A 9,675-nucleotide genomic window follows, 5' to 3' on the forward strand; every position below is an offset into this window, starting at 1 on the left:
TGGGAGTACTGTGACCAGCCAAAATTACAGCAATGAAGAATGTTCAACAACCAGGACAGATCAAGTAAAGCTTCAGTGAGGTCCTACGAGCAGTAGGAAAATATTTCTAAAGGTCTTTCTAAAATCCAACTTGCCTTTTCAGCTCTACACCTTTTTCTTGGCAGTGAGGGAATTTTTCTGGGCACTATTGCAAGGACGATCCCGAAGGGGCAGGGAAGTGTGAAGGGCTAAGAGGAGGTGAGGGACAGAGAGAGATGGCAACATGAGACTGGTCTGGACCAGAAATACAAGACAACGTGCAACAGCAAGGACTAGATACCTTACCCTAATCTCCCAGGTAAGGATAATACCCAGGTTTTCCAAGCCATCTCCATTCAGAAATAAGAAAAGTAGAGAACTGCAATCAGTCTATCCCGACATGTCACTGATGTTCTGAAGCTTAAAATAATAGCCTGTAATCCCAAGTGAGGAACCAATTACTAATTATAATTGTAATACAGAAAACATGTTTAAAAAAAAATCCCAGCTCCTCTTTCCTTTTCTCACAAAACATTCCCTGAATTTTGTACAAATGTTTGCTATTCATAAACCTTAATTAAAAATTTCAAGTAATAACTTTCAGACAGTGGGATGCCTGTGAATTGCTCTTTTAGATTAGTCTATATGATTTCCCAGTAAGAGATGGCCACACTGCCATTTGCAGTGCCAGAGTGGCCAGCTAAACCTTCCAGCAGTATCTGTATACTGCTGTAAAATGAACTGTACTACAGCATGAGGTGTGCTAAAGGCTGAAGGAAATTATTCTTTTGTCAGAAATGAGTGGTTAAGGAGATGCAAACATTTTAAGAAATCCCCAGTGGCTGCCCCATGCGTTTGCCAATACGTTATTTAATTATTTGATGGGCTCTGGGTTGCTATGGGAACTTGATGAACTTGGAGAGACACAACAAAATGAGGCCCTTCCACTTGGGACCGCGATGTGTTTGGTCCCAAGCATTTCACGATGTACTGTAATTATTTAAATGCCAGCAGGGCAGTGATATCATGCAAAGACATGACAGATCACACTTTTCTCATATTAGGAGACGGGGCTGGAACATGTGAATATGTGTACAGGATTCTGTTTGTAATGAAAGTGCCATTATGGGGCCTTTGTGTGCTTGCAGTCTCATTTCATCAAGTTAAGAGCACTCACTTTTCTTAATGCTTGCTTAATGTGTTTGCTTAAATATATTTAATAGCCTATGGAGTCCGTTTCCATTTACTGTTGAAGATTTTTTAGAGTGTCATGGTGGCAATGCTGCATAAGATAGCCATGAAAAACATCAGTAATGATAACATATTGAAATCGCTGAGGAGTGCGTGTTCAGGATGTAAGAGGGCAACCTTCAGGTTTGTTATGAAAATAAGTAAATGAGGAAAAGTGCGGGGACATGTTAAAATAGAGCAATCAATCAGGAAAGTAACAAATTACTCTATGTACCCAAAGGGAAAGAGTGAAGGCGGCCAGTTTCTTTTCTCAGATGTTGCTCATTGTGGAAGCAGTAGATGTCCAGTTTGGAAAAAAAAGTAGTAATAGTACAAAATATTGCGCTCTCTGCTCCCTGTTCACCATCTGACCTCATCACTATTGCATTCCTGGCTGCAAAACAGCTCAGCTTCAAGAACAAGACGGGACTGCTCTCAAGAAACCCTATGACCTGATGGTTAGGACACTCTCTTAGCATGAAGGAAAGGAAGGTTTAGTGCCCCTTGGTCTCGGCGATAGCCTCTTTCTTCCTAGATGAATGCAGTAGCATGAAAACAGCAGCCACTACCAAGAGCAAAGGTAGTGGCTGTCCTGACCACACTCTGGGACCTTCTCTGAGAGGCCTTGGGTTGACGTGGCTGACTGGCTGAGACTGCGATGGAGCTCTAGGTGGGAGATCACCACCTTGTTTTACCATAAGAGGCTGTTCTGACCATGTCTGAGGACCAAAGATAAGCATCTAGGGAAATTTCAGGCGAAGTCTGCAAGTCCTACAGCTCTTCTCGTTTCTAGGTCAGTATACAAGAAACTTCCTGCTCAGTGACCTGGGGGAAAAGAGGCAGCGGAAGAGGCTAAAAGCCTTGAAGCAGAGGCACCGAGTAATTGAGAATCCACCCTTAAATTGCAGGAATGGCAAGGGGATTTTGCACTCACCTCTTCTGCGTTTGAGTACCAGGAGTCTTGTTATTCCTGCTAGAGACATCTATATGCTAGAAAAGCAGGTCCTGGTGGCAAGGGACACAATGATCTCTTCAGAAGGGTCCCAGCTGCCTTTCCCTGTTCAGTGTCACTCATACCGGCGGGCCCGGGGAGCCAGTGCTCATGCATGTAAAATCACTCTTTTTAATTTTCTCTTTCTGTAACATGACCTATTACTATACTACATCTTCATGAGGCAGAGCTGTCTGGAGAACATCTGTTGCAGTCCCAGCTGTTCGGGTACTTCCTACGTCTGATGTTTCAGCCCTGATATGTGCAAATCACTGACAGTATTACATCCCCCAGTTCCTCCTACAAATCCCATTTTCTCTGTTCTCACAGGGAGAGGAGGGGGAAAAAAAAGATGCTTTGTATGGTTAAATATGGGCTAGATGCTTTATTCTCACCAAATTGCACCAGTAGGGTCATTGTGGACTGACTCATACCAGACAGACAGTAAAAACCATCCCAGTGTTTATTCCCTTTGGAGCCTATATAATTAAAGCTGCCCACCTGCTCCTGAATTTTGCTGTCATTTTTTGATGCTATGGGCAATGTGATACTCAGTCATTATCATAAACTATGTTAAGCTCTACCCACTATGGGTTTTATGACAACAATCCTTGAGAAAATTGTAATCCTCTGTGCTCAAGTATATCTCCTTGTTATAATGCTTATGATTCTTGGCTTGAGATGATGGCAGATGATGGCCATGAAAGACTTCCAAATATGGGTCCTGGCAACTTGCTCTTTCCCTAGCTTGCCTGCGTTAGATACGTTAGATGAAGCCATTTTTCAGCCCACCTCTTCCAGCCTTTCAGCAGAGCTGTCATTCCTCTTCCAGGACACAGGACTGAGAGATGTGATAGCCTGCCCCGAGGTAATAGTTCCCCTCTCATCTCCAAAGCCATCCCTCACAAAGCCGCTGAGGGTCCGGGGGGAATTAAGGTGGCTGCAAGGAGGTGGTGGGGCTGGGGTGTCATCTGAACATCTTTCATGCTGCTTCACCTCGGAGTTTGAAAGAAAGCCACTTGCCTCCTTTCTCTGCCTGGCCCACGACTCTTGTTTTCATCCCCACGCAATAGCAAGCATCAGCATGCCTAGCTGAGGGTGCTCAGTAAGGATTTGGGGCAACTTCCAGGGCTTTGGCTGGAAAATTTGCAGGGACTGGAGTGTACGGAGCCCTTCTCCCATACCCTGAGTGAGAGTTACAACCACTAGATCATCACATTAATGGATGGCAAACCCTCTGGGTGTGTTTTAAAAGGAAACACTGCTTGGATTTTGAGAGAAGGATTGTACAGAAGAGCACTCCAGGCTGTGGGTCCCATGCAGGCTGGTCTTTGGGCGCTTCCAGTGTCTGATATTTCCCCTTGGAAAAATGGGAATTATTGACTAGTCCTCCTTACACACTGCACAGGCATTGCCAGAGGCAAAGACCAAAACATGTCTCCAACATTCAACATTTCATCTGATACATTTTAAAAAAAAGTCTAGCTTCCGAGCTCCAAATACTGTGGAATAACCTAGGGACATCAAATTACAATATTACAAATACAACCATGGGACAGCTCAAATATTTGACAGTCTTGGAAACAATAAAATGGGTTTCCATATCACCCAATACTGGTGACACATATATTAAAGCAACCATCATAAAATGCTTACTGTAACTTCATGATTGAAAACAGCAATAAAACGTTTTGTCTCTGTAAACACTCTTCATTGGTTTCTGGAAAATTAAAAAGCATTGAGAATATATCTTTAGAATAAAATTTTAAAATGGTACAAAAACTGAAGGCTTTGGATATTCAAAAATTTTTATGACTCTTTTTTTAATTCTGAATAACGAGACATCCAAAATCTAACACCACATGGTTACAAAAAATCCACATCTGACAGAGTTTTCCCTGTGCCGGTGCCTTCAGCTACAATCTCAACAACAAAAAACTATCAAGATTAACAATCCAAACATGTTTCCTAGACAGTCTGGTCATCCATAATTGTTGGAAGCAGCCACTTCTCTTCACTGCCAAAATATTGTCTATCATTTGTTGCCAGATACTCCTGGAGGGACTTATCAGTGTTTATTAAATAATTTGAATCTGCTTGGTAAAGTTTCCATTTAATGCTGGTTGAAATGTGTATTATTTATCCTTATTTCCCCCCCCCCCAGCTTTCTGAAGGACAACACATGGGCTTTAATAAAAGCTTTTGAATGCTGGATGTGCATGAACTGTCATGCTCACACAAAACTAACTTTCTGTGGTAGCTGTAGGACAAAGGTTTGATGTTGACACATCTTACACAGGTCCTCCAGAGTGGTGCAAAACAAAGTTTCCCCTCGTATTTCTCTCGCACATACTTATCCTGTAAAAAAAAGGGAAAAAAGCAACACTGCTCAGTGCTGATGACAGCAGTCGTCAGAAAGCTACTAGCTTCCTAAAAGAAATGAACTGTTCTCCCAAGAAGTCCAGCATAAGACTCCCAGTGACTTCCATGAAGCCAAGTTCAATCCAAACCACTCTGACAGCCTCGCCCGGTGGCTGGGGAAACAGCTCCACCTTTTAGACCATGTTTTGGGAGAAACAAGGTTAAGCCAAGACTCTGAATAGAATAACAAACTATCTGTGCCTTCCTTTGAGTGAGAAACTGAGCTCAGCTCTGGGACACAGCCACCCCAGTACAGGCTCCAGTATCTTCACTCTGTTACTAGCTCAGGTTTGGGAAATAACTGATCTTGGTCTTGGTTTGCTACCCCTGATGCTCTGAAAGACGACAGATGTTCTGTGATTTCCCTATGTCAAAGAAGCACTACTGGTATAATGAGGAAGGTGATGGCTTTGGACAGACATTAATTTGGTGCATGGATCCAAGCCCAAATCTCTGCTCTTCCTGCTTTAAAAAAAAACTTTTCGTTTCTCTGTATTTCAATGTCTGTTCTACACAGCGAGAGTAGTTATTGCTATAATTCACAGGGGTGTAGTAAGAATAAGTGGGCAAAGGTGTCTGGAGTGCAGGCACTCTGGAAATGGAGAGAGGCACTCAGTAATTTACCTACACAACGTGTATCATCTTTTCTCCTACAATTATTTGACAAGCAGCACTTTGTCATTTTTAAGTGCCATTTCAACCTTGTTTTGCCCGTGTGAGTTTCTGCCTTTTAGTTTGTAGCTGCCAGTTCTAGCAAAGATGGCAAATCAGGTTAAATACTGCAGGGACTTGCACTTTAAATGCTGACCGCAGAGCCGTGTTTGCACAGAGGCCCCAGAAGCACTGTCAAAGAACCAAAAAGCAAGTGCAAACAGAGTTGTGCTGACTTTATGGCCCCTTACAAATCTTTTCTGGCTTATGGGAGTATTAGGTCTTAAGACACCAAAACGAGAGAGAAGTGTTTTATCACTTCTCTCTGATATCGGGTTGAACCTGTCCTTACACGCAACCTCTATTGTGCACGCACGTTTGGAAGAGAGTTTCAGATAAACATCAAAACGCGTCTCTTCTGATGTCAAGCGGGAGAGCTCTTTGCTCTTATTCAACCATGACAGAGGGCAGCTTGTGTTCCCCTGGCAGCGTGGGGCCGGGGCCGGCAAATGGCGATGCAAGCTGGGGCTTGTACCAGCGGGCAATCCTACCCTGCATGCCTCTCCCCTCCAATTCCCTCATTTTGTTTTCTATTCCTATTGGCGGGGGGGGGTCAGGAGAACACCAGCCTCCCAGGCTCAGAGGGATGGTGCAGGACACAGCAGCATAAGGAAAGTCACAATTATTTGCTGAGGCCTCTATTGGATTCGGGCACATTTAATGTATATGGACACTTCACCAATTTGCTGCATATTTTTGTAGTTTTCCAACGTTGTATTTCAGTGCCAAAGCCAAGTTCATCCTTTTGTTTCATGGTACCTGAATGACAAATTTAGCTTATCTCATGGGCTTCAGTGGTCCCAGGCTCAGAGGGATGGTGCAGGACACAGCAGCATAAGGAAAGTCACAATTATTTGCTGAGGCCTCTATTGGATTCGGGCACATTTAATGTATATGGACACTTCACCAATTTGCTGCATATTTTTGTAGTTTTCCAACGTTGTATTTCAGTGCCAAAGCCAAGTTCATCCTTTTGTTTCATGGTACCTGAATGACAAATTTAGCTTATCTCATGGGCTTCAGTGGAACAGTAAATACCATCCTGTGTCTTTCTCTCCACCCAGAAACCAAACCATCTTTGGGAAGTGCCAGTTTCTCTCCCTTATTTAAGGAAGCTCATGATTACTCTGTCCCTAACTTTACTACCTCGCTTAAGAAGGATGAATCCAGGCCTTAAAACATATCCTTATTTCTCTTTGAAATCCAGGCAAGGCAAGAACATGCTTTGAATGAAAGATGTTCTCCAGTGATGTGCTCAAGAGAAATTGCCTGTTATAGTGGGAATTCAGTGCTCTGGTTTGTCCTGGGTCCGGGGGGAGGACCCACAGCAGCCCCTAGTTGCCTCCTGGGCTCCAACCCAGGTGGACTGGCCAAAGCAATGGCTTGACTTTACCCTGGAAACCTCCTGCGACATGTCACCTCTCCCCCTCTTTTTTAATTGCTCCTCCTTGTCATTCACGACTCCTCTTTTCACATTCGCCTCCTGTCTTAGGCAGCGTTAGTGAAAGCATTAATATTTTCAATTTTCTATATTAATAACATTAATATTGAAATAACTCAGCAAAATTTGCCTTAAACCCTTACCCAGTTCCTCAGCAATATTTAGGATCCCAGCTCCCACTGGTTTCAGGATCTGGGCTTCTATCCTTATCGCTCTGATTAAATCATTAGCTTTAAAATCCTTCACCATTTTCAACCTGATAATAAAGCAGAGGAGAACATGGCTGTAAGCTTCATGAATATTTATTTTTTCAACAGTGAAGGAGCAAGTTTACCTAACAGCTTTGCTAACTGATTGTCTGCAGAACAAGGAAGTTATGGCCATGTTAGCGCAAGCAGTAGTAGTTTATTGTTTTAGTAGACACTTCTTCTTCCTTCCTTTTGAATAAACACGCTGCAGGGTCTGGGAGGACGTGCGCCAAGAGCATTACTGAGCGCAGCAACGGCCGAACAAAGCGCGGCAAAAGCACAATCCTAATCATAACAGAGCGAGCAAGTATTGTTACAAATGTTCCCTTTAGTATGGAAATGAGCCAGGGGTAATAAAAACACCATAAAAATGTCAAAATGACTGATCACCATGAAGCACAGGCCTTTTTATAACCAAAACTTGCAATGAACTTAAAAAAATTCCTGTGTTAAGAGAAATGCCATTTTTACTTAACTTTATTGTTCGACTTATCCTCACTTCGCTGCACAGTTAAATGATTGCAGAAGAGAACAACTTCAGAAGGGCATCAGTAAAGATCTGATTGATATTAAATGGCATTCAGGCACAATGGTGGACTCTGGATGGAAACAAACTGTTAACCAGGGCATAAACATTAACACCGCTTCTGCCTCTTTATGAGAATATGGGGCATATTTAGGTACTAATTGTTTGAACAGCAGCAATAAAACATAATGCTTAATGACATACAAATGAAGAGCTGTGTAACTCGCCTAATTCCATCAGAAAACGCTCAGGAACAGCAGCTTGACTCTTTAATTACTCAGATCAAAGGAAAAAAAGGCATTTTGAAGTCTGGTCTAAAGTGTTGTTTATTACTCCTCTCACTAAAGCACAGATCAGCTCGGATAGAAATAGCACTTCAGACTGGCTTTGGTGAGTGAAAGTGGGAAAAAAAAAGAATATTCATTGCCTTGCTGATGTCCATGTATATTGTGGGATATGTTAAAACCTAGTTACAACAGACTGGCAGAGGGGAAAGGAGAAAAGAAAGAAAAACTGTAAAAGCTAAAATAAGGACAAATAAAGGTCATAGCACCACATATTAATCTCAAGAGACCTGAAGCGGGTAAACACACACAAAGGTGCCTGGGCTAAACACAAAATGTAAAACGGGCATCCTCTTTCCTTCAGACTCCACTCTATACATAGACAATATATATGTGCCACTTAATACTCAATGCAACACCAGTATTTTAAATATGGTTATTTCAGCCATTACTTCCTATTTTCAACTACAATAATCCACATTTTTGGTGGGGTTTTTTTTGACGTTTGTAGCAAACTCTTAAAAGCTGAGAATCTTGGCCCAAGAAATGCTTTGCTGGTAAGATAAGGTCAAGAGAAAGTCTGAAATACCTACAGCTTCCTAATTATTGGCATTTTCTGGCGGGTCCACAATACGGAACTGGCCTGGCAGGTGGCCTGAGTGCGTCCCAGCACATTTGGATGACAGACCCTGACCCTGGTTTGGCCAGTACCTTCGTGCCTCGTTTCTTCCTCTGTGAAATTCTTGCTGAGATCTATAGGTGAAACCCATTCCATAAAGCTAGGTGTTTTTGTGACTATGCTACTCGTACCCTCACTACATCGATCCACAAGCAGAGAGACGCACACGGGTGCCCTCCCTGTGGGTCTAACACCCATCGGGATCCCACGTGCATTGGAGACCTGCAGGGTCACTTTGGCCTAACTGTACAACCCAACATACAACCGCTCGTGTCCAAATGAGTGTGCCGGGGGGGACCTGTGTCCACCCCAGGGCAAGGGCAGGGCAGGATCCTGGCTGGCTCCCGTGCATGGCAAAAAGGGATTGAAGATACTTGCACAAGTAACGAGTTTAATCAACTGAGCAGGCCCTTAACCATGTGTGTTTACATTCAAATTCACAGGTAAATCCTTCATGACACTAACTGCAGCGAATCCAGTAAGGTTTTCAAAAATGCTGATAGTGTAGAGGCGGGGTGTGTGTACGCACGGGGCTACGCTGCTGTTTACATGAGGGTTTTCTTGCACACACGGTAGATGTTGATGCACAGCTCCAGTTTATATAAATAATGCCAATACTGCAGTAATGCGTTGGAAAGTGCCGAGATCACATACTTACAGTCTGGAGGCAAGCGGAGCTGGGTGTGCAGCCTGAGCGAGGCTGCCATGTGCCAAATGTTGCTGTAAGATCTGTGGTGCATGTGTGCAGCTACAGCGCTCGCCAGGAGCAGCGCAGCCAGGTGCAGGGGACCTGCGCTTGCATCTCCTCTTCTCTGCAGCTTAACTACACTTCTTTAGGGCCAGAAGGGACCACTAGATGACCCCATCTGGACTAGATGTATCCCTTTATCCTGATAACATTCCCAAAATATTGCATCCAACCGAAACACCCCATTCACAAAGCACCCAGCCTTGTTTCGAAGATTTTGAGAGATGCAGTGTCTACCCCTTGCTTTTATAGCTCCCTCCAAAATGTGTGCATTTCTCATTTAAATGTGTCTGGCTTCATACTCTGGCCATTAACTCCTGTCACATCTTTCTCTGCCAATGGGCCAGCCAGAACAAAGACGTAAAAAGCTTGCAATGA

This window comes from Aptenodytes forsteri, unplaced genomic scaffold (assembly GCF_000699145.1).
Source record: "Aptenodytes forsteri isolate BGI_AS27 unplaced genomic scaffold, ASM69914v1 Scaffold141, whole genome shotgun sequence".
Lineage (NCBI taxonomy): Eukaryota > Metazoa > Chordata > Aves > Sphenisciformes > Spheniscidae > Aptenodytes > Aptenodytes forsteri.